Below are 19,846 nucleotides of genomic sequence, written 5' to 3'. Positions count from 1 at the left end.
TTCTTCCATTTCCTGATAACTGCACCGACAGTTGATCTTTTCTCTCCAAGTTGCTTTCCGATTCTCTTGTAGCCCATCCCAGCCTTGTGCAGATCAACAATCTTGTCCCTGATGTCCGTAGAAAGCTCTTTGGTCTTGCCCATGGTGGTGATGTTGGATGCTGGTTGTTTGGGTGTTGACAGGTGTCTTTTATACAGGTAACGAGGTGAGGCAGGTGTATTTGATGTAGATAATTGGTTGGGATTGGGGCTGTGTCTTAAAGAAAGACTAACTGGCTTGTAGGAGCCAGAATACTTGCTGTTTGGTAGGGGGGTCATATACTTGTTTTTCCTCATCAGATGGTTATCAATTTTTATAAATTCATATGACGTGATTTTCTGGAATTTTCTTTGGGATTCTGTCTTTCACTGTTAGAATGTACATATGATTAAAATTGTAGATTGTTGCATTCTTTGTAAGTGGGCAAACCTGCAAAATCAGCAAGGGGTCAAATACTTATTTCCCCCACTGTACCTATCTAGCACACGAGAGAGAGTTGGTGGAACCTCAAAACACCTTTCCCGGTGAGACTCACCACGGAGCAGCACAACCTTCACAGGACAACAGCTGTAAGAATTTAGTATTTCGATATAAACAAATTTGTTGTTTTACATTTTGTGAGGAATATGCAGGGTCAACGTTGTGAACGTAAAAATGTACAAATGTACTGAATACTGGGGCATGTGCAGGTATGTAATACAGTTCTTAAAAAGTTAAAAACTCATTATACTCGTCATGAAGTAAGGATTTATTTGAGTCATGGTATACTTAGGTATACTTAGAGGATGTCTCTTACATAGGCCTACGTGTACACGTGTGTGTATATATATGATTATATTTATTTATTAGATAATTAACGGCAGCAGGCCAACTGATCTGCCACTTATACTGCGCAAAACCCAACACAACAGCAGATCTACGGTATTAGCCTAATATCGGTTCACGCACAGGATTATCGCTGTAGTAAGAGATGCACAGATTACAGTTTTCCTGGCTGATTCCAGTTACTCATTTTTTAAAAGGTCTGACTGGCCAATTACAATTTTATTTCTTCCTAAGAACTATAATTGACAGTATACACAAACTATTTATTGGAAAAATCTCTTTTTATTAGGATCCCTATCAGCACCAGTATAAATGTTAGCTATTCTCACTTGGTTCTATTCAATTGTATGGCCATAATGAAACACTAGAGCTGAAAATAAATTGCACACCATTTTAATTCTGCTTAATTCCCCAATGTATTTGTATTTTCTTTGCGTTTTCTTATATGCTTATTTCTTATGCTTTTCCCCTCAGACACAGAAGCACACATCTAGCCTACACCTGTCTGTCTCTCTCTGTCTGTCTGTCTGATTTATTTAAAAGAACTCGCTTTTGGTATTTTTTCACCCGCGATTCCGTTTTCACAGCAGATGAGCCGCGTGTGGAGGAGGCTTGTTGTTAATTACCGATAGAGACCACCGTGGTATGAATGACATTGTCACCAACACTGTTGCTCTACCTACTTTAAATATCCATAGCGTCTCTTTTTGTGTTTTTCTCTGCAGATGTGGTGAGCGTTGCGTCTTCTTCACTCTCGTGAATAGATCCACACCCCTAAGACATGTTTTAGCCTGTGTGTGTGTGGCTGTGACATGAGGTTACTGTCTGTGCACACACGAAACACAGCGCAGTGCAGCGTGTTTGTAACGTTCAATGTGACCGGCAGAAAATTGGATATTTGACGCTGCTAGGCCACTGGTCAAAGCTGAGTAGACGAAAGAAAACGTCTCGGGTTACGTATGTAACCCTTATTCCCCGAGAAGGGGAACGAGACACTGCGTCGGTGACGACACTATGGGAACCGGCACCCTCGCCGATCTCGCGTTGCGATCCCCAGGATCGGAGCCGCCGCGACGCCTCAGCAACGGCGGGGCCATCCGACCATCCTCTAGAAAGAGAGCCACTCGAGACCTCAACACCCTCAGGGGCAGGGCCTCGCAATGGTCGCAGGCACCCCCCTCGAGAGCTGCCTGGGCGTAAGACATCCCCAGGCATGAGACGCACATCCCATGGGTATCACCTTCCGTGGTGAAGCGCTGACAGGAAAAGACACACTGTCGGAATCGCTTCGACATGATCTGCTTCATCTCGACTTCAGGTAGGATGATGGAGCTTCCAAACATAGCCAGAGTGCCTGCTGAATAGAAAGAAGCTAATGTGTCCTGTGTGCCTGCGTGCTTATATACCCCTCCGGTTACGCCCTCACACCGTTCTAGTAACACCAATAGGATTGGAGTAGTTTCATTCATAGTTCAGCCCTGCCACGCCCAGAGGCGTTTCCATCGGCCTCTTTCAGTCCCCAGCTGATCAATCTGCGCATCTCTAGCTGTAGAAGATGAGTTACAGTTCAGTAAGCTGTTAAATAAGCTATGGTCACAGGGCTTTCCATAATAAGCTACCAAATAAGCTAGGTAATGTTATAATAACAGAGTGGGCTCATGGAAAAATAATTGGTTATCATAACTTTTTCACGTGATTTCTGCCTATGGCTATGGTTAATGGTTTATAATGTGAGCCCAGGCATTTGTAGTGTCCCCTAAGTACTTGATTTTCATTTTGCTTTGGGGCCAATGTTACTGGGTTTTTTTTCAACTAGTTAGTGCAGCGTTGTAGGTCTTTTGTGGGCTATATAAAGAAAGAGTGCTGTTCTCAAACACTGAAGTCTACATGATTTGCTTCAGTTGAAATAGTATAATACACAAATTTTACTTTTTGATCATTCTCTATCATTATTCTATAAAGCCCTGGTGCCTCAATCATCAACCAAATTTAACATTCATTTATATATCGGAGTTACAGTCACAGGAAAAAGTATGTGAACCTTTTGGAATTACCTAGATTTCTGCATAAATTTGTCATCAAATGTGATCTGATCTCTTAGTAACAACAACAGACTATCACCGTTTGCTTAAAGTAATACCACATAAATAATTATATGTTTTTATTGAGTACATCACGTAAATGTAGGAAACCTGCTGGGGCAATGAAGCAGAGCGGACCACCCAGTATTTAGCTTAACTCCATCAGCTGTTAGCTGTAAACACACCGCAGGACTAGCTGTACACAAGCAATTTTTTATTATTTTATCAGTATTTGTTGTTCACAAAAAACATTATATGGGGAAAAAAATGATATACTGACATACAGGCAGACCCATAGTTATGAGTCTTGAACAAATCATTTCTGTTTCCTTTGCTTTCCTGTGTAGCCCACAGCTCTGTGGCTGAGCTGACAAATGAACAAAAGACTCAAACCCAGAGACCCATAGTTATGTTGCAAACTAATCATTTCTGTTTCCTGTATTGACTGAGCCTGTGCAGCTGCCATGTGAAGAGGGAACATAGAAGTCCAAGACCATTCACGCATGCATGAAAATGAACAAATAATTCACTGAGACTACTTGTTACTCCACTCATATAAAAGATTAGTTCAAAATTAACAAAACATTCACGACCGACACAAAACAGGCGTCAAATACTGACACTTTCATAAAGGGTGACAAAGCGTAGTTTTTTGATGCAAAAGTAACCCTTCAGCATCTGTATGAGTCACCCGTAGCGTTTCATACGGATGCTGAAGGGTACCTTTTGCATCAAATACAGATGTTCTGAAAGCACCTGCCTGTAATTTATGCCCTGAGATGAGAATGTGTTGCTCTGCCAGGGTGTGAGAAAAGTACCAGCACGGTACCGCAGTCACACAAATGTGTATGCTGCATTCTTCACAGCAGAGTTGTGTGCAACTTCCCACAGATAAATTACCAGCAGAAAACACTGAGTTAGCTAGCTCTATCAACAGTTACGACAAGGATCAATCAAAGAATTAACACCTCCATCAGTGTACAGAATCGATGCAAAACAAAAAGTGGCCAGTCAACTTATGTGTTGTGGTGATGATGTACATCTATTCACTTCACCGATACACAACACACCAATGGCAGCTGACATTATTAATTTTTTCTGGAATGACTAAAACTTTACAGGTGTGTAGTCGAGATCAAAAGGATGGGTAAGAGTTCGAAAATGGGTGTGGGCCAACCCATGAGTACTGACTACAAGTAATAATGCGGAAAACAATACTGTCGTGGCTGGTAACCACCTCAAGGCCAAATGTATTAACTACTGGCGAGCAGGAATTTCCACCATGAATTTACATTCGTAGACAGTTCTGCTGCTCAGTCAGTATGGGGGTATTTATGTTTCAATATTATTTGTGTGAACAGATGAGCGATCTGTGTGTAAATGTGTAATCTGTAAATATAAAACACTTTACACAAACACAAAATTAAGATTTGTAAACTCACAAAACAAACTTTCCGCTGATGGAAAGAAAATCAACTCGTGTCATTCGGCTGTTTTCGGAGACCACGTCATAATGCCTGCTGACGCCAGCTGATGACATCATTTCCACATTTCAAAGTAAAACGGCCTCCGAACTGCCTGAATGTGCTTGTTGCTATCGCAAAGGAAATATCAGCCGCTGTTTCAACCAAATGTGAATGTAGACTGAAATTCAACCGTGTTGTTGTGTCGGGAGAAGCAGCGATTCAAACCAGCGGTGAGTAAGAAATAGTATAATTATATAATATAACAATGTATTAAGCTATGATGAGCGCAGGGAAAGTGCGCTAGCCGCTAGGCTAATTTCAGCAGTTTGAAAATGCCACAGGCTCTAGCTAATGATGGTGTTTAGCAAAAAGCAAACCAAGACTATGAGCCAAATGTTTGTTAAAAGTTGGTGTGATCTATGTTCGATGCGTGTTAGTGGACTGTACTGAATATACATTTAACCATATACTTTTTTTCCTAGTATGGCCAAAAGCCGAGTGGACATCAGTGGTAGTTCCTGTCCTGTGGTCAACACCAGCATCAAGAAGTGGACAAAAAGAACATCAACCACGAAATTAAGAATTTATAAGTCTTTAATATATAAATCACATTTTAATGCAAACAATATAATAAAATCCTTTTATAATCCACCCCACGTCTTGTTATTTCTGTGTAAATACAGAGGAAGAATGTGTGTAACGTTGTTACTGCATACTTAGAGTAGGCCTATAGGAGAACAGTGGACACTTTCTAGGTTCCTCTGTAGCTCATTTTAGATGAGATATTCTTGATCCCACAGGCCATATGTAACGTACACAAAATGTATGGTCACATTTTATTGGTTTAATTTAACAAGATCTTTTGATGTTGAGTCATCAAAGTCCTCCAATGTTTTAGCATTACGAATATGTACTCCACTACAGACAGTAGGGGGCAGCAGAGCGCTTTCATACTGCCGGTTTTGATGACATAGCTGTCGTAATCTTGCCATTGTGGCAAGACTGTCAAAACCAATTGTTATTAATTTCTCCTGTTTTACAGGTCAGTAAGTTATACAAAGCACAAAACCGATATATAGGCATAGTGAATCATTATCTCTTGTGTTTAAGTTGTTTTTTTTGTATTCACTGTGTAGTTTGATTATAAGTTACTTATACTCTGCTATGTGTCTGCACCCGTTAAGAATGACAGTAATGGTAAAACAAACATAAACGTTATCGACTAGGGAGCTCCCAGCTCCCTGGGCGATATAAATGCCCACAGTTAATGTTTACAGCTCCTGTTCATTTTCTTCATTTTATATTTAAAGTGTTTTATTTGTATTTTGTTTATAAAAATATGTTTTGTGTTGGTTAAAGGTCGTCCATATCAATTTAATGCTAAAAATGTCACTGTCTTGCCTGGAACGTTATAAACCGTTGAGGACAGCAACGTCTCTGTCAGTTATTACAGAACTATTGTGATAAACGGTTTATTTATCCTGTTAATATGTGAAAGGTTTACATTCCTTGATAATATAGGAAAGATTTATTTTCCCTGTTAATATGTGATAGGTTCACACTCCCTTCTAATGAGTTGAACGAGGTATGATGAGTAAGTGGATTATTTGTCATAATTGTGTATGAATCTGTGTTTATTGACAGATACGTGTAATGTAGTAATTTAGTTGAAAATGAGTGATGTGCAAAAAGGGACTTTATTGATTTACTTAAATTACTGTATTTATTAAATAAATTCTGGCAAGACCATCAAGACCAACGGCAGCAGGTTCTGTGTTATTAATTTCTCCTGTTTAACAGGTTTTATCCTCTGTCCACATGCCTTGTGTCTGGGGTGTGTAACACATACATTACATACATATAGCCTATATCACATTACTACATCATTGTATTACTTGAGAAAGATACGTTTGTTGTCCACTCCAGCCTGTCTTATAAACTGCTGCAGTGCAGGATGACTTTCTGAACTTGATCTTATTCCAAATCATACAGTAAAGGAGAATACATGCACATCCCTGCAGTGTGGCTGTCTTTCTGAAGGCGGGACAAATTAATGGTTTTATTGCTCTTTTTATATTAATGCGTTCTGGTAACACATCACAATTGAGGAAAGACACCATAGTTACTTAATAGACACTGCTTCTTGAGTTGGCAGCCATCGCATTTTATGAATGTCATCGCTATAATGACTTATGCATTTATTTATAACACGATATAATGCTTCCATAAGACCTTATAACAATTGTTATAATCACTTATAAACATGCAGTAGGCGCTATAGCAAAGTTCATAAGTCATGACTTTTTGATTTAATGTTTTAATAGTAATACCAGTTTATACCACTGTGCGCCAAGAATCTCCGACCATGTTCCATATAACCATCGACTCTGCCTCGTTATAAATACACTTTAGTTACAATTTAGAATTAGTGATATAAAATGGAATAATAGCTTATAGTAATGTTTAATGTTAACATTTCTTTGTTTAAGTAAAGGGTTAAAATGTCCATCCAATTTATTAAAGGTGGACATAATACCACATGAACTAATTATAAGAACTTATAACACGTAATTGTTTGCTTTAAGTAAAGTGACACACATTTTGCACAGGAAAACAACTTTTATTTATGTTTCTTCACTTTATGAACAATCTGTATGAGTTTTGAACACTTGAACACAAAAAAACAACTTAATTACATCATGGTGAAAGAGTGGCGACCATATGGACAGGCCCTAACAGATGCAGTGGACAACTGGAGACAACCGCGTTTTACAAAACATTAAAGGACATTTAAAAGTAATTGAAAGGGAATACTGTTTGGGCAGTTAGGGTGGGAATTGCTTGGCACCTTAAGTTTCGATTTGATTACAATTCAGAGGGCGGCGATCCATCTTGATGCATCTTTCTTTTCTGTGATTTCTGGATAATTACGAAGCATTTAATTTGCACATTAAAAAGAAATGTCTCCTCATTTGCTTTACTTTACATCCCTAATTTACTTAACTAGCCTCAGCTCCTCCATGGTCACCAGCGTCCTTCCTTTAACAACCAGTTGCCACTCCTCTGACTCCTCTGGAAAATTAAATACAATTTAACTTAACTATCAGGATGTAACATTACAGTCTGTGTACAGGGCACCAGTTTCGCTTGAACCTGATGTTCTCATTCCTCGACAAGTTATGTAGTAATGACACGCAACTAATTAACATTACTCATTCCTAATTTAGCTAACGTTAACCTTACATTGCAGCCAAAAAATACAACAACCTGCTTTACAGGGGAGATGTTAGCTAGCAGTTGCGAAAACAGACTTAACAGACAGACTGTGACTTAACACTGCACGTCCTGTCAGACTACTAAGTAACTTCAATATTTTCCTCCGCTAACTTTCACCGTCAAGTTCTACTGCTCGCTCTCTCTCTTTCGCTGGCACACACACTCGCTTTGCGCTCACAGGACACACAGGGAGCCAAACCATCGATGAATGTTGCTGCACAGTGTGCCGGTGAAAATCAATGTTGCAGTCATATTGATGAGCGTGTGAAATTTAAGTAGCGTGGTAATTCACTCATTCATCAGCAGTGGTGAAATGCGTCAGATACAGGGGCAACACTGAGATCATGATCTCTGTTATGTGCACACCTCCGACTATCCGAGCGCTGTTTGCATTAAACTGATTTATATATTAAAGACTTATAAATTCTTAATTTCGTGGTTGATGTTCTTTTTGTCCACTTCTTGATGCTGGTGTTGACCACAGGACAGGAACTACCACCGATGTCCACTCGGCTTTTGGCCATACTAGGAAAAAAAGTATATGGTTAAATATAAATTCAGTACAGTCCACTAACACGCATCGAACATAGATCACACCAACTTTTAACAAACATTCGGCTCATAGTCTTGGTTTGCTTTTTGCTAAACACCATCATTAGCTAGAGCCTGTGGCATTTTCTAACTGCTGAAATTAGCCTAGCGGCTAGCGCACTTTCCCTGTGCTCATCATAGCTTAATACATTGTTATATTATATAATTATACTATTTCTTCCTCACTGCTGGTTTGAATCACTACCTCTCCCAACACAACACGGTTGAATTTCAGTCTGCATTTACATTTGGTTGAAACAGCAGCTGATATTTCCTTCGCGATAGCAACAAGCTCGCACATTCAGGCAGTTCGGAGGCCGTTTTACTTTGAAATGTGGAAATGACGTCATCAGCGGGCGTCTGTAGGCATCATCATGTGGTCTCCGAAAACAGCTGAATGACACAAGTCGATTTTCTTTCCATCAGCGGAAAGTTTGTTTCAAAACTCTGTGTGTGAAGAACTGAGATCGACAAGTACAGGCGGGACTCACAAATGCCTGTTTGAAAGTGACAAATACTTTTCAACAATTTGTAAATTAAAACTGGACTCACAAATGCCTATTTGAAAGTTGTAAATGTTAGGAAGATATTCACAAATGTGGTTCGTTTATTTGTAGACTATTAAATATATTCACAGATATTTTTATTATTTGTGGAATTTGTTTTCTATTTGCAAAATATTTTTGTGAGTTTACAAATCTTCATTTTGTGTTTGTGCAAAGTGTTTTATATTTACAGATTACACATTTACACACAGATCACTCATTTGTTCACACAAATAATTGAAACATAAATACCCCCACAAGTCAGTTTCATTTCTCAAAACATTGGCACAACATTTATGTATGCTGATTGACAGCCACACATGCATGATTGCATTAATGACATAGATTAAATTATGACATTGTGTTGACCAGAGTTTAACTGCAAGGTGGTTTCATGATTGGGATTATATCTGGACAGATATCAGCATATATTTTATTTAAGTGTCAGCCAAGTTTTCTCTTGCCTCAAGGGTTTGTGGCTACAATAAACTATGATTTCTGCTGCAAAGGATATCTGCTACAAAAGATTTAGAGTCTGCTGATTATTTAATAGAGTCTTTTTCTTTGCCATTTCTCCCCTGGTATTACTTTGGGGGTCATTCTGCGGCCATCCTGAATGTTTTGCCTCAACAACATTCTTTTGAACAATGCAAATCAAGTACTGACATCCGTAGAGGTGGGTTTAGCATTTTACAACAAATAAAGGTGAAGTGTGGAAAGTAAAAATTTGTTCTGGCCCTGCCTTTTATTTGCCGACGGTCTGTAACTTTTTGACAGCTAGTGCTGTAGCAGTAAATTTCCAGTGGGGTAAGCCTATGCTGTCTGTGCCAGCATGCTTGTTATTCTGATGATGGAGGGAAAGGAGGAAAGGAGGAAAAGCTTCCTGATCTTCATTAAGAATGACTCAGCTGCTTTTTCAGTCTGTCAGCATTTCCAAAGCTGATGACGTTCCTGGGGCGCTGCTGGGAGAGCTATTCAACTGAGAGTTTAAGACTAAGGCTGCCACTGCGTGAATTAAACTATTATTGGCAAGTGTTAGAGACATTGTATATTGTGTGTGGGAGACAATAAAGGCAAAGTCAAAGACTAAAAACTTGTCATAAGCGCATTATATTAATATTCTTAAACTTATTTTAAAAAAGGAGGAAGAGTTATAATTCATGCCTTACTCCTTTTAGAAATGCCAATTTTAATATCACTGCTGTCAGTAAAGGATTTGTTTTAGCAAATTTTTGTTTAAAAGCTATTGATTATGTGATTAAAAATATACATACAAATCACATTTGTAAGACTAATAAAACAAAATCTAGTGGAAAATTTAAGCGCACACACACTGTACTTTAATTATTTAATGTTTATTTTTCCACTTAAATGGGACTTTTCTCTCTACTTACTGGAAGTATTTTCTGAGCTGCATGAAGAACGTGTTTAATGTAAACTGTGATGATTGCTTGCAGCAGGAAACGTGGGAACTTTTGAATGTGTGAGACATAATATCTGGGTGGAAATTAAATGGAAATGTGGGGATTGTTTCAATAAAAACTGTTTAAAAAAGCATGAGCCTTGTGTATGCTCCAAGGTGTTATTCTGCTTTAAGATTTTCAGGTATGTGTTTTCTGTTAACAGAATAATTAATGGTTTCCTTTTTTACAGTTTCTTTGACTGAGCAGTTGTTTAAAGCTACCATATATAAATGTTTTAACTCAGATGGTGTAGAACTGCAGGTATATGTATAAAACACTGCCTAGACTGGATTTTTACAATAATGCTGACAGTTCTGCTCAGCATTATACAGTAGATGCCATTTTTTTTTTTTTTGCTTTCCACTGCAGTAAAGCTAGCTGAATTGCAATGCATTAACAAAGCAAATGGCCACAATGGGGGATCAAGAGGGATATCTTTTATGTATTTCTTTTTTTCACAGAGATATGAGCTATAATATATTGTATATGTAAGCTTGGGTAGAAAGAGTGGGAAAAAAGAGTAAAACACCTTTTTCAAAGTCTTGTCAGAGACAGAATGAAAAAAGAATGTGAGACATCTTTATCGACAGCATAAGAGAAGGTTAGGAGGGAAGCCTCGATGAGGGATTCAGAGAGATGAAGGATCACTTGGAAATAAATCAGTAACTGACTTCGGAGTGTGTATGTGTGTGTGCGCACACATGCACACGCATTGTGTATTCTCACTGCTCTGTCAAGACCTATCCGCTGTTATACGTTTCTTTCAGACCTGACAGGTGGGAAGTAAAAAGTAGCAACTGAAGAAAGTGTGTGTGTGTGTGTGTGTGTGTGTGTGTGTGTGTGTGTGTGTGTTAGTGTGCACATGCATGTGTGTGCGCGCATGTGTGGGTCTGTGCTTGCATGTCTGTCTTAAGTATGAGGGAGATAGTGAAAGGAAACAAGAATAACATGTGTGCAATAATGTGTGTTGTGGATCCATATTTGAGACCAAGTTTGTTTTGTAAGAATTTTCACTTTGCATCATGATTTAGTGTGGGTGGGTGGGTGCGTGTGTGCGTGCTTGTGGAGGTGAGAACGTCTGAGTGAGAGAGAGGGGAAAGAGCCAGTCTTTCTTGCAGTTTAAGGTCACTTGACCTGACAGTTTCTTTCCCATGTTCATTAAACAACATGAGAATTCCAATACACACAGTGCAGTGAAACAGAATCACAATATATATTGCAATGAATCAATGATTATGGTTTATGGGATCTCTGGCATGTTTAATAAGTGAAAAAACCCTGTCAACAGTCAATTTGAAAACTTGTGATTTTTTTTTCTAAATGCACTGCAACTCAAATACCCATATGACCCTTTATAAAAATCTAAAAGATAATTTTACTAAAGAATTAAAGGAAAAAGCCAAATACGTATGACTCAGTGAACACAGAGGCAAGAAGAAATTATTCAGCCCTTTGGACAGACATAAATAATATGATGTGAAGTCATGCAGAATAGATATAGTGGTGGTTGAGCTTAATGGTAAATGCTTTTTCTTTCATTGTTTTTTTTGTTACAATCATTGAAGAATGTGCCAACATTTATTTCAAACCATCCACTACTCATGTAACCACTTTAGATCATGAACACCTTTGTATAGATTATAACAAACTAATAAGTTACTAAGGTAATAAGTTTCCACAGTATGTTTACTACAAGCAAAACAGCAACTCGTGTTCACCTGGAATGTATACTTATTTTTGTGTTGTTGGGCATTTTATGCCTTTATTTGGTAGAACAGTAGAGATGACAGGAAATTAGAGGAGAGAGATGGGGAATGACAAAAGTCCCTGACCAAACTGGGTATATTGCATTTCATGGACTGTCAAAAACACATGCTCCTCTTCCTATTAAACTGAAATGGAGATGCTCTATTGAGGTGACGCATTATAGTGTACACCCTGAACATAGGCAGGGTATGCCACATGACAACGCGATAACCACCTTTACTTTTCCAGCATTTGGTAAACACACACACACTTTAGCTGCAGCTTTTGTTCGCTGACAAATTGTAACCTGCATTGTACATTTACTGCTAAACTTAACTATTCACCCTTTCCTCTGCTGCATTCGCTCTTTTACTCAGTCACACACACACACTCTCAATACGCACACAAAATAAGCTACCCGATGGCAACTGCGAGAGATGTGGAAAATGTTACAGGACTAGTAAACAAGAAAAACAGAAGTATTTTGGTTTTAGTCCTGACGATAAAGGTGAGCCAGCAAATACAGACTAAACAGTGTGCATATCATCTCCATTAAGTAGGAATGGGTATGTCAAGGCTAAATTCTTCGAAAAAGCCCCCCCAACATCTGGCCAAATTCAAAAATTATGACCCATCCCCAACATTCAGCCCACTAATGTGTCTGTATCCGCCGCAGTAACAATGTTATTGAGTCTTTCAGCAAGAATATATGGAAGATCTATTCATTATATCCAGGGGCCATAAGTTTTTAAACCCAGCAAGACCTGTCTAAGTAGCCTGACAGCATATTAGACACAGCATTGTAGGCTACAAAATGTCATGCTACAATGACTTCTATCACCAGCAGCTCTGCTTTTATGTTTGTTTATTTGTTTCACACAAATATGGTTGTATGCGGTATACGCGGTGAAATGTCAGAAAGGTATAAAGGTATCAAAAAAAAAGTTATAATATTTTATATAAATAATGGATATGATTACTTGTATGTGAAAGGTGTGGCAAGTTTGCCGTGTCATCTTAAAAGGTGATAATATGTAAAAAGAGAATATAACTATAAATAGATAAAGGTAATGAAAAAGAAAAAAAGACAATCGACATGCTGAATAGTAGTCTCTTTCTAAATGTATCTTCTCTAATAGACAACAGGGTTTTCAAATCTTATTTTTGCAGCTTTCCCCAGTGTGTTATTAAGAAGAAACAATCTTTCATAGAGATTAAAACAGAGAATTTCACAGGGTTACACAAGGTTCTTCACTTTACAGCACATCAGAGTGCAATTAAACTCTCATCATTGGTACAAACACCCGTATCTTTCAAGTAGTATTGATGTTAGGCCACTAATACATGAATCAGGTACTTCACCAGCCTACCGGGTGAAGTTGACAGTGATGAGAACCTGGGCAGAAACACCAGGATAAGTTAGAGGCACTACATCTCCCACCTGACCTGGGAATTCCCTGTGGGGATTGGTGGAGTCTATGCAGTCATTCCATTCTGCTAGTGCTGAAAATAACTCCCAAAGGGAAATCCTCATAAACATTCATAGTGGTCACAGCCACTGTAGATTTGTTCTGTGGCCCGGTGCAAATTGTTTGATTTGTCGACTGGGAGAAACAAAATATGACAAAACGACTCAAACTGTTCATCTAAAACATGGAAGGCAAAACAATGTGTACCTATGTGACTTTAACAACAAGGAAACTACTGCACATGTCCTCAGGCACAAAACCCAGTGGTGGGTAGAATACTGAAAATCTTTAAGTAAAAGTACAATTACTCCCATAAAAAAAGTCTTTGAGTTTGAGCCCAAGTCAAGTCTCAAGTCTGTTTTTGGTGTTGCGTCTGCTGTGCATCAGGTTAGAAATAGCAACTGTGCAAAGGGAATATACTTTGATTAAAATACTGATTGTGAAAGCTAGACAGCAATCAATGCAAGAGCACTTACAGTAACATTACCGTTGTCAAAGTGTAATATCTAGTAAGTTTGCTAACATCAACTTGAGATTTATAGCTAGTGGCTAAACCTCTGTCTATGAAACCTCTGGCTTTTTGCTTGAGTTGACAACTTTGCTAACAAGCCAGCAAGCAAGCCAGCTAAAAAGTTATTACTGACTAGTCAAACAGATTGAAGGCCAGCTGGGCATCTGTGATGCATCTTTTCAGCCCTTTTAGCTCACGCAAATGACTAAAAGTCAGTCCGATATTAACTCTTTTCCGTCTCTTCGCGGCTTCTGCCATGACATCCATTCTGAGAATTCTGAGATACTTCCAAAGAACTTACATTGTTCATTATATACTTTTTGCTTCTTATAGCTTGCTTGCTGAAGAGTTGGTTTGGTGCTGCAAAGCATTATGCCATTGTCAGGATTAATGACAATGATGATACATTGCGCAGTTTGAGCAAGGAGCCCTTAGTGATTAAAATATGAATAACTAATAAAATTACGATAGAAAATATAAGACAAATACAATCTCAGCAATCAAAATTAAACTCTTTTAACAAATACACTCCCAATTATTGCTTATTATGAATGTAACAAAAAGGGGAAGTGGGCCGAGGGCAGCTGGAGAGGCAGTCCAAGGGTGTGTTCCAGGTTTACACCAACTTACCGCATGTACCCACTGAAATCGATATTCACTGCAAACCTGTGCACTGCAAATCGTGTCACTACAAATCGTGTTCCAGTGCTGTCAACACTACAATCATTGAAGAGAACCACACTAGCATGCCTAGCCTCCCCCACCAGCTGGCCACAAGCGACACTGGAAAGGGAAAACAACAAGTTAAATAAATCAAATAATAGACCAATTGGTTACAGCTAAAATACCAGCATACCAGACATGGAGTGCTGCCTGGAGGCACTACAGCCAGGTTGTACTACAAATATTTAACAATGGTTAAAATCCTAGCTAATCCCAGGCAAAAAAGCTGACAACCTATAACAAAACAATTACATATTAGCAACAGGTTCATAAAAGTAATAATGTGCAACAACAATTACCTCAAGTAGTTATCATATCCTACTTGTTGCTAGTTAAGCTTATACGTTAACACAGAAGTGTAGATTAATGCCACTCCAGGCAAGGGAACTTGGAATCAGCCAGGTAGACACTGATAAAGCAGGCAGGCAGCAGACTGCTGCAAAACATGCAACTCTGTCAACACTTGGAAAGCTTAAAGAGGTGGTATTATGCTCATTGCTCGTTGCTGCAGCGGTCTGTGTGACAGCGGGAGCAGAGGGCTCTGTGAGTGGGCGGCTGGCCTCACACGCTCCTCCCGCAGGTTGGCGCAGGCTTCCCCCACAGCCACTTGCGGAGCTCCTCAACTCCAACAATATTCATCACATTTTTGTTCCGCCATCACTTCTCGTAAAACTGTCAATATTTAAAGTCTACACAGCTGATTTCTCACCTCAAAACTTCTCAGAAGTGGATTTTGTGATGAAATTCCATACGAAAACTGTAAAATATAAAACTTTCTGTTGCTGGCCTCTGTCAGGCCTGCGCAATGATGATGCAGTGAATATTCTCTCTTACCATACAGCAGTCTGTCTGTTTTCACGTTACATTTTAGTATCCCTCAGCTCGCTTGGAACCTCGATGGAGGTGAGGTGATACGAAAAAAAAATATCTGGAAGCAGGTACAGGTGCAGCATTTCTAAAATGGAAACCCAAACAAAGGCGAGTCGAGCCAAAGGGCCTCCGCTCAGACTAGCTTGATTTGAGGGCGTGCCTGACCCTGCTAGCCGCTTGACAAGCTTTATGACATGTTTGCATAGTGACATCACAAGTCAAGGAAGTGAAGGGCTGGACTACAAACGAGCTGTTTTCAAGCGGTTCTGAGCAGAGCTTTCTGTGGGAGATGGGAACTCCCTTTGGGCTGGACTTTGGGCTTTTTCACTTTGCAAACCTGCACATGCACAAAAAAGATATATAACTCAATAAAGGAGAGGGAAAAAGCCAAAAAGCATAATACTTGTAACAAGCTACTACTCACCCCTTGCAACGCCACAGTGCACAGAGCAGAATAAAAATCTGAAATAGAATTCTAGCACCGTTCTGCTCTACCAGGCTGTGTGAACAGTGCCCTAAGTTTGTTTACTATCAATTCAATAGTAATGTTATCTATCTGGTGTACTTTTGCTGCATTATTGAATTGGAGATTGCTGGCATACAGTAAAATAAAGTAGTAGATGGTAGTAAATGATTGGAATCCAATAAACCTTTTGTTAAATTCATTGACTATTTCCTCACAATTTGTTAGCTCTTTGTTATGTTTGTGCTCTGAAAAAAAATCAGGTTTTCCAACTCAGCCCTGGGTCTTTAAATGGAACATAAAGAAAGTGGTGCAGACCTTCTCCACAACATCGTTTCAGCCAATCAGCAACAGGTGGAGTTAGCGCTCATGTACAGGAGCAGTGGGAGAGAGAGTTCTATTCATAGTTCACGTGAGGTCACATTCCAAGGAAAACACTCCCATGAGGGTAAAAAAGATGTTATTTTCCGCTGCCTGCCAACCAATAAGCAAGTGATACACTGTTACTTTGAGTTGCTGGAAATTCTGGATGGTTGTTTATATTTATTTAATTGAGGAGGAGACGAGCCTGTGTTCATATCTGTCTTTTTTTTTTCCAGGTCACTGCGCATGTCACTTGACTGAAAACTCTGAATACACCGGCACATTTGAACATGCTGGACTGTGAGGAAGAAGAGAGGGCCGAGAAAAAGCCAAAGAGGAAAAGGTCTGAAGCGTATACACTGAGAAAAAAGTCATAAGCAGGCATGGGTGAAGGTGTTTCAACCTTGGAGAGACCTCAGAGATTTTTAATTTGGGGGCCGGAGCTTCTGAGGAAGCTCTGAAGGGAGAGGCGTATTTGTTTGGCTGTTAATTTCAAATGTCAACAATCCTTCGTCAGAATCACTTAGGCTCAATCCCATTTCACCCCTTGGCCCTACCCCTCCGTTTTGCGTGTTCACATCTAGGGGTAGGGTGTCCCAATTCTTGTTGCGAAGGGGGAGGTCTACATAGCCCTTGAAAGAGAGATTTTTCATAGGCACACTCCAAGCGGAGGGCCACAAGAAAGTTCCAAGAATACAAGTATTTTCTTCGTATAATTTATGATTACCATGGTTATTCTTAGTTTAATTTCATTTCAATGTAATATCATGATTTTCTTCAAAACAATCATAAAAAAAATCACTAGTTCAGCCGCTAGCTTGTTGTCTTGTTAGCTAGCTTCGCTAGTAATGTTAGAAACCTGGTAATGAAGCTGTGCTTTTTATTTTTAACTGGTGAATTGTCAGATCGCTTCATGTGTGATATAACGTTACCATCGGAGGACAGCATATTGGAGTTGTTTTCAATCGTTGTCATGGAGAAATCCTGTAAAAACTTGTCGCTTCTATTAACGTCAGAGCCGTCGTCGACTACTGATGAGGTATCAGGTTCCTGAAGGGTTGTTCCATTTCGTAGGGGAATATTTCAACCCCGTGAAATGGGATTGGCCCTTGCTCTCCCATTAAGTCACAACTTCATATATGTAATTTATTATGTAAATTTACTCAATTGAAGGTCAATAAAATAACAACATTTAAGAAAGTGTCACTTACACTAGGGACACTGGGGACATCCTCACCACTTTGTGAAAGCATTTGTTAAAAGTGTTCTGAAAATACCTCGCACCAAAAAATGCTGACAAACAAATGAAAATGCTTTGTGAAAGGTTTATTTGCACAGTAAGAAAACATGCAATGCAATTTAAATATAGAAGAAACAAATGTGCATTGTCCAAAAATAGTAACTAAAAAAGTAGCTTAAAAAAACTTTTTGTTTCCCTTTATATAAATAAAGACATTTCCACCATAAATTGAAGCAGAATAAGTCTCTAGAATGCAGAACATTAAGTGTTTTTAAAGCTCCAATTTTCTGGGGTAGGACCCCCAGACTTCTCACTCATATATTTCAGCATTTCCTATTTCTTCAAAATAATGTTAAAAATCTTCTCATTTTGTTCTCATGCATCATCAAGTCTTATGATCCAGGTGTATCATCACACTGCTACTCTGACCCCTTATGTTCCGAACAACTTTTTAACAAAAAGTAATGCCCTTGAATGTCAATAATACTTTCAATACACATCTATTCCAAATTTTAAAATATCAACTCAACCCTCAAAGACCTTTTAAATACCCAAATATTTCAAATATTTCCAACAACCAAATAATTTAAACTTTGGTAAATATAGGCTACTGTAAACCTGCATTAAATACACTTTAAACTGTGCATTTACTTATTTGAAACAATAAAAGGAATTCAGCAATGATTCAAGTGCATTTTAAAATACCTGTGGGTGCACATTGGCCCCAAATGTGATGATGGGCAGTCTCTTAGACCAGCCACCAGAACTGGGTTAAGTTACTCACCCACCTGCAGTCCGGTTGTTGCACACAGTCCTTTAACGTTACGGCTGGCTCATTCTGAGGCAACTCTTTAACAACTGATGAAGGAAGCCTGTACTCCCTTGCCGATGTCCAACAAGACTCTAACTAAGCATTAACACAGCTAGTACATCTAAAGCAGTCCAATACAGTCTTATGTGTCCAGCATGCACTACATTAGCATTAGTGCAGCTTATTTGAGAAAGGTATCTGAAAAACTCCAAACAGTCTGAAAACACTGCCATTCAAACTTAAAATAGGGGTGACTGCAACTCACAGTAGTCACAACTATGTTGCTGCTACAGGGTTCCTCTCAGCACAATAGTACCTTCAAGCTTTTTCTTTGTCCTGGCGCGAAAGAAATAGATCAAGTGTACACAAATTATGTACAATATTTACATGTATGATATACAAATGTAATCAGACAAAATCATATACACACTTTAAACTTAAAGGATTTCAATTAAAACAGCTGGCCCTATTACATTGCAGGACAATTAGCAGTATTTATCAACCCCCTGTACTTTATATGTGTCATATCCCTGTTGGTTAGTTTCAGCTTATGACTTCTGTTCCTCTTTGTCTCTGTAGTGTGTCTGTGTTGGCATATGCTGTCACGATTTTGGAGACTCTCCTCTAGACCTATTCAATATTTTAAGAGTTTTTAGACTGATACTGCAGCTGTTGTACAAATGATTTGGCCTCTTTAAAGCACTGTTACAGGAGTTGTTTTATGTTGCTTTGAAAAGACATCAAACTGCTGATTACCAGACCTCATCTGGCTGACAAAAGGCTACTAATTGGCACTCCACCTAATACAGACCACCTCTGTAACTGTGTTTGGAGTTGTGATTAAATTATTCCAGAATCCATTTTAATGAAGTGTTTACATTATTTTCACATACTGTGTACGTTTAGAGTATGCATGTGTGTCCAAATAAACAACTACAGGGCTGGGGTTGCAGGAAATACTGTAGACCAAATGTCACAAAAGGCCTTAGACCCATGTTGGCGCTGAAGGTGCTCTATTTTGTTGGTTCTGTCAGCATGATAGAGAAGTTAGGCGTCATGCAGGATTGATTCAGTCGTGGTCCCCATCCTACTCTCACTGACGACCTCTAGTCAATCTGGACTCAGGTCTACAACAGATCTAGCGTTCGTGACCGGCTTATTGAGCAATTTAGATTTACCAACCTTGATGCTGCCTCTTAAGCACATCATAAAGAAGAGTGCACCAGCTAGTGTCCTGTGTTAGAGTATTGTGCACAGAGAAGGACATGAGCCTTCTGCCAACTGCACTCCTCTGTCTGTGCTCTTTATAAACTGAAGAAGATATCAAATTGTTATAGTCACATGGTCTGTGCAGATAGATAAAA

The sequence above is a fragment of the Micropterus dolomieu genome, linkage group LG04 (assembly GCF_021292245.1).
Source record: "Micropterus dolomieu isolate WLL.071019.BEF.003 ecotype Adirondacks linkage group LG04, ASM2129224v1, whole genome shotgun sequence".
NCBI classification, from domain to species: Eukaryota; Metazoa; Chordata; class Actinopteri; order Centrarchiformes; family Centrarchidae; genus Micropterus; species Micropterus dolomieu.
Note: the sequence above shows the minus strand (reverse complement) of the source record.